Below are 7,543 nucleotides of genomic sequence, written 5' to 3'. Positions count from 1 at the left end.
ACTTAGGTTATATATACAAGCAACTCCGCCAACATTTCTTTCGTTTTTTCCAACTTTGCACGCTGTTTTCTAACATTTTGCAGTCAAGTCACGTGACCATTTATAAGCTGCTTTCAACTGGCTTTTATTAAACTTGTCGACTTTATAACTGCTCGTTTCTATAAGCCAACAACTTAGGTCATTTATGCAAACACATCTAACAACTTTGCAATAACTTTGTACAACTTTGAAATGACTTTGAACAACTTTGCACGGTGCGTTAACAACTTAAAACCCATTACGTGCCTACAGCATCAACAACTTGTACTTGAAAATTGGAAGGATTTTCGAAACTTTCCATTAGTTAAATAAGTTATAAAAATGCCACGACTTTCTGCTATAAATGTTTGACATCACAGCAAAAAAAGATGCAGAAATGTTGCCGTATATCTTTTCCATGTTTGTAATGAAAACAAAAATCAACAGCTCGTTTGCCCGTGGAATCTCCCATGCAAGTACTAACCACGCCCGAGTGTGCTTTACTTTAAACATTTATCGGTCACCTAACCACACAACTGCATAGATGATTAGAAATTAATCCGAATTCGAGGCTATTTCAGGTTTTGGAATGTTTTAAAATCGATATCGTTTACAAAAGCATCTTCTAGAATTGACCTATGACCTCTACATACTTGGAGTAAGACTACGGTGATTTAACATCATTTTACGAAATATTTATTCACATGTTCGACTTGTTAATATGATATCACATGTAACAATCCGGAATGAAACTACCAACTTTGCAATCGCTTTTCACAACTTTGTAAGCAGTTTGTTGACGAATTTCCGGTGACTGTTGTGATAATCTGCTTATATATGAGGCATTCTCTGAACATTTACTTAATGTTTTCGATATTTAACTTTACTTTAAACATTTATCGGTCACCTAACCACACAACTGCATAGATCATTTGAAATTAAGCCGAATTCGAGGCTATTTCAGGTTTTGGGATGTTTTAAAATCGATATCGTTTACATAAGTATCTTCTAGAATTGACCTATGACCTCTACATTCTTGGAGTAAGACTACGGTAATTTAACATCAATTTACGAAATATTTATTCACATGTTCGAACTTTTAACTATGGGACTTGTTTATATGATATCACATGTAACAATCCGGATTGAAACTACCAACTTTGCAATCGCTTTTTACAACTTTGTAAGCAGTTTGTTGTCGAATTTCCGGTGACTGTTGTGATAATCTGCTTATATATGAGGCATTCTTGGAACATTTACTTAATGTTTTCGAAATGTAACTGCGGGGTTGTTATGATAATGACTTAGGTTATATATACAAGCAACTCCGCCAACATTTCTTTCGTTTTTTCCAACTTTGCACGCTGTTTTCTAACATTTTACAGTCTAGTCACGTGACCATTTATAAGCTGCTTTCAACTGGCTTTTATTAAACTTGTCGACTTTATAACTGCGCGTTTCTATAAGCCAACAACTTAGGTCATTTATGCAAACACATCTAACAACTTTGCAATAACTTTGTACAACTTTGAAATGACTTTGAACAACTTTGCACGGTGCGTTAACAACTTAAAACCCATTACGTGCCTACAGCATCAACAACTTGTACTTGAAAATTGGAAGGATTTTCGAAACTTTCCATTAGTTAAATAAGTTATAAAAATGCCACGAATTTCTGCTATAAATGTTTGACATCACAGCAAAAAAAGATGCAGAAATGTTGCCGTATATCTTTTCCATGTTTGTAATGAAAACAAAAATCAACAGCTCGTTTGCCCGTGGAATCTCCCATGCAAGTACTAACCACGCCCGAGTGTGCTTTACTTTAAACATTTATCGGTCACCTAACCACACAACTGCATAGATGATTAGAAATTAATCCGAATTCGAGGCTATTTCAGGTTTTGGAATGTTTTAAAATCGATATCGTTTACAAAAGCATCTTCTAGAATTGACCTATGACCTCTACATACTTGGAGTAAGACTACGGTGATTTAACATCAATTTACGAAATATTTATTCACATGTTCGACTTGTTAATATGATATCACATGTAACAATTCCGAATGAAACTACCAACTTTGCAATCGCTTTTCACAACTTTGTAAGCAGTTTGTTTTCGACTTTCCGGTGACTGTTGTGATAATCTGATTATATATGAGGCATTCTCGGAACATTTACTTAATGTTTTTGAAATTTAGCTGCGGGGTTGTTATGATAATGACTTAGGTTATATATACAAGCAACTCCGCCAACATTTCTTTCGTTTTTTCCAACTTTGCACGCTGTTTTCTAACATTTTGCAGTCAAGTCACGTGACCATTTATAAGCTGCTTTCAACTGGCTTTTATTAAACTTGTCGACTTTATAACTGCTCGTTTCTATAAGCCAACAACTTAGGTCATTTATGCAAACACATCTAACAACTTTGCAATAACTTTGTACAACTTTGAAATGACTTTGAACAACTTTGCACGGTGCGTTAACAACTTAAAACCCATTACGTGCCTACAGCATCAACAACTTGTACTTGAAAATTGGAAGGATTTTCGAAACTTTCCATTAGTTAAATAAGTTATAAAAATGCCACGACTTTCTGCTATAAATGTTTGACATCACAGCAAAAAAAGATGCAGAAATGTTGCCGTATATCTTTTCCATGTTTGTAATGAAAACAAAAATCAACAGCTCGTTTGCCCGTGGAATCTCCCATGCAAGTACTAACCACGCCCGAGTGTGCTTTACTTTAAACATTTATCGGTCACCTAACCACACAACTGCATAGATGATTAGAAATTAATCCGAATTCGAGGCTATTTCAGGTTTTGGAATGTTTTAAAATCGATATCGTTTACAAAAGCATCTTCTAGAATTGACCTATGACCTCTACATACTTGGAGTAAGACTACGGTGATTTAACATCAATTTACGAAATATTTATTCACATGTTCGACTTGTTAATATGATATCACATGTAACAATCCGGAATGAAACTACCAACTTTGCAATCGCTTTTCACAACTTTGTAAGCAGTTTGTTGACGAATTTCCGGTGACTGTTGTGATAATCTGCTTATATATGAGGCATTCTCTGAACATTTACTTAATGTTTTCGATATTTAACTTTACTTTAAACATTTATCGGTCACCTAACCACACAACTGCATAGATCATTTGAAATTAAGCCGAATTCGAGGCTATTTCAGGTTTTGGGATGTTTTAAAATCGATATCGTTTACATAAGTATCTTCTAGAATTGACCTATGACCTCTACATTCTTGGAGTAAGACTACGGTAATTTAACATCAATTTACGAAATATTTATTCACATGTTCGAACTTTTAACTTTGGGACTTGTTTATATGATATCACATGTAACAATCCGGATTGAAACTACCAACTTTGCAATCGCTTTTTACAACTTTGTAAGCAGTTTGTTGTCGAATTTCCGGTGACTGTTGTGATAATCTGCTTATATATGAGGCATTCTTGGAACATTTACTTAATGTTTTCGAAATGTAACTGCGGGGTTGTTATGATAATGACTTAGGTTATATATACAAGCAACTCCGCCAACATTTCTTTCGTTTTTTCCAACTTTGCACGCTGTTTTCTAACATTTTACAGTCTAGTCACGTGACCATTTATAAGCTGCTTTCAACTGGCTTTTATTAAACTTGTCGACTTTATAACTGCGCGTTTCTATAAGCCAACAACTTAGGTTATTTATGCAAACACATCTAACAACTTTGCAATAACTTTGCACAACTTTGCAATTTCGAAACATTCCATTAGTTAAAAAAGTTACAAAAATGCCGCGCTTTTCTGCTATAAATGTTTGACATCACAGGAGAAATAGAAGCAGAAATGTTGCCGAATATCTTTTCCATGTTTGTAATGAAAAAAAATCAACAGCTCGTTTGCTCGGGGAATCTTCCATGCAAGTACTAACCACGCCCGAGTGTGCTTTACTTTAAACATTTATCGGTCACCTAACCACACAACTGCATAGATCATTCGAAATTAAGCTGAATTCGAGGCTATTTCAGGTTTTGGGATGTTTTAAAATCGATATCGTTTACATAAGTATCTTCTAGAATTGACCTATGACCTATACATACTTGGAGTAAGACTACGGTAATTTAACATCAATTTACAAAATATTTATTCACATGTTCGAACTTTTAACTATGGGACGTGTTAATATGATATCACAGGTAACAATCCCGAATGAAACTACCAACTTTGCAATCGCTTTTCACAACTTTGTAAGCAGTTTGTTGTCGACTTTCCGGTGACTGTTGTGATAATCTGCTTATATATGAGGCATTCTTGGAACATTTACTTAATGTTTTCGAAATTTAACTGCGGGGTTGTTATGATAATGACTTAGGTTATATATACAAGCAACTCCGCCAACATTTCTTTCGTTTTTTCCAACTTTGCACGCTGTTTTCTAACATTTTACAGTCAAGTCACGTGACCATTTATAAGCTGCTTTCTACTGACTTTTATTAAACTTGTCGACTTTATAACTGCGCGTTTCTATAAGCCAACAACTTAGGTCATTTATGCAAACACATCTAACAACTTTGCAATAACTCTGCACAACTTTGCAATTTCGAAACTTTCCATTAGTTAAAAAAGTTACAAAAATGCCACGCTTTTCTGCTATAAATGTTTGACATCACAGGAAAAATAGATGCAGAAATGTTGCCGAATATCTTTTCCATGTTTGTAATGAAAGAAAATCAACAGCTCGTTTGCTCGGGGAATCTTCCATGCAAGTACTAACCACGCCCGAGTGTGATTTACTTTAAACATTTATCGGTCACCTAACCACACAACTGCATAGGTCATTCGAAATTAAGCTGAATTCGAGGCTATTTCAGGTTTTGGGATGTTTTAAAATCGATATCGTTTACATAAGTATCTTCTAGAATTGACCTATGACCTATACATACTTGGAGTAAGACTACGGTAATTTAACATCAATTTACAAAATATTTATTCACATGTTCGAACTTTTAACTATGGGACGTGTTAATATGATATCACAGGTAACAATCCCGAATTAAACTACCAACTTTGCAATCGCTTTTCACAACTTTGTAAGCAGTTTGTTGTCGACTTTCCGGTGACTGTTGTGATAATCTGCTTATATATGAGGCATTCTTGGAACATTTACTTAATGTTTTCGAAATTTAACTGCGGGGTTGTTATGATAATGACTTAGGTTATATATACAAGCAACTCCGCCAACATTTGTTTCGTTTTTTCCAACTTTGCACGCTGTTTTCTAACATTTTACAGTCAAGTCACGTGACCATTTATAAGCTGCTTTCTACTGACTTTTATTAAACTTGTCGACTTTATAACTGCACGTTTCTATAAGCTAACAACTTAGGTCATTTATGCAAACACATCTAACAACTTTGCAATAACTTTGCACAACTTTGCAATGACTTTGAACAACTTTGCACGGTGCGTTAACAACTTAAAACCCACTACGTGCCTACAGCATGAACAACTTGTACTTGAAAATTGGAAGGAATTTCGAAACTTTCCATTAGTTAAAAAAGTTACAAAAATGCCACGATTTTCTGCTATAAATGTTTGACATCACAGCAAAAAAAGATGTAGAAATGTTGCCGTATATCTTGTCCATGTTTGTAATGAAAACAAAAATCAACAGCTCGTTTGCCCGGGGAATCTCCCATGCAAGTACTAACCACGCCCGAGTGTGCTTTACTTTAAACATTTATCGGTCACCTAACCACACAACTGCATAGATCATTAGAAATTAAGCCGAATTCGAGGATATTTCAGGTTTTGGGATGTTTTAAAATCGATATCGTTTACATAAGTATCTTCTAGAATTGACCTATGACCTCTACATACTTGGAGTAAGACTACGGTGATTTAACATCAATTTACGAAATATTTATTCACATGTTCGACTTGTTAATATGATATCACATGTAACAATTCCGAATGAAACTACCAACTTTGCAATCGCTTTTCACAACTTTGTAAGCAGTTTGTTGTCGACTTTCTGGTGACTGTTGTGATAATCTGCTTATATATGAGGCATTCTTGGAACATTTACTTAATATTTTCGAAATTTAACTGCGGGGTTGATATGATAATGACTTAGGTTACATATACAAGCAACTCCGCCAACATTTCTTTCGTTTTTTCCAACTTTGTACGCTGTTTTCTAACATTTTACAGTCAAGTCACGTGACCATTTATAAGCTGCTTTCAACTGGCTTTTATTAAACTTGTCGACTTTATAACTGCGCGTTTCTATAAGCCAACAACTTAGGTCATTTATGCAAAGACATCTAACAACTTTGCAATTGGAAGGAATTTCGAAACTTTCCATTAGTTAAAAAAGTTACAAAAATGCCACGATTTTCTGCTATAAATGTTTGACATCACAGCAAAAAAAGATGTAGAAATGTTGCCGTATATCTTTTCCATGTTTGTAATGAAAAAAAAATCAACAGCTCGTTTGCTCAGGGTATCTCCCATGCAAGTACTAACCACGCCCGAGTGTGCTTTACTTTAAACATTTATCGGACACCTAACCACAAAACTGCATAGATCATTTGAAATTAAGCTGAATTCGAGGCTATTTCAGGTTTTGGGATGTTTTAAAATCGATATCGTTTACATAAGTATCTTCTAGAATTGACCTATGACCTCTGCATACTTGGAGTAAGACTACGGTGATTTAACATCAATTTACGAAATATTTATTCATATTTTCGACTTGTTAATATGATATCACATGTAACAATCCCGAATGAAACTACCAACTTTGCAATCGCTTTTCACAACTTTGTAAGCAGTTTGTTGTCGACTTTCCGGTGACTGTTGTGATAATCTGCTTATATATGAGGCATTCTTGGAACACTTACTTAATGTTTTCGAAATTTAACTGTGGGGTTGTTATGATAATGACTTAGGTTATATATACAAGCAACTCCGCCAACATTTCTTTCGTTTTTTCCAACTTTGCACGCTGTTTTCTAACATTTTACAGTCAAGTCACGTGACCATTTATAAGCTGCTTTCTACTGACTTTTATTAAACTTGTCGACTTTATAACTGCGCGTTTCTATAAGCCAACAACTTAGGTCATTTATGCAAACACATCTAACAACTTTGCAATAACTTTGATCAATTTTGCAATGACTTTGAACGGTTCGTTAACAACTTAAAACCCACTACGTGCCTACAGCATCAACAACTTGTACTTGAAAATTGGAAGGAATTTCGAAACTTTCCGTTACTTAAAAAAGTTACCAAAATGCCACGATTTTCTGCTATAAATGTTTGACATCACAGCAAAAACAGATGCAGAAATGTTGCCGTATATCTTTTCCATGTTTGTAATGAAAACAAAAATCAACAGCTCGTTTGCCCGGGGAATCTCCCATGCAAATACTAACCGCGCCCGAGAGTGCTTTACTTTAAACATTTATCGGTCACCTAACCACACAACTGCATAGATCATT

This window comes from Saccoglossus kowalevskii, chromosome 1 (assembly GCF_978046115.1).
Source record: "Saccoglossus kowalevskii chromosome 1, keSacKowa6.1, whole genome shotgun sequence".
In the NCBI taxonomy this organism is placed as follows: Eukaryota; Metazoa; Hemichordata; class Enteropneusta; family Harrimaniidae; genus Saccoglossus; species Saccoglossus kowalevskii.
This window is presented reverse-complemented; position numbering follows the sequence as displayed.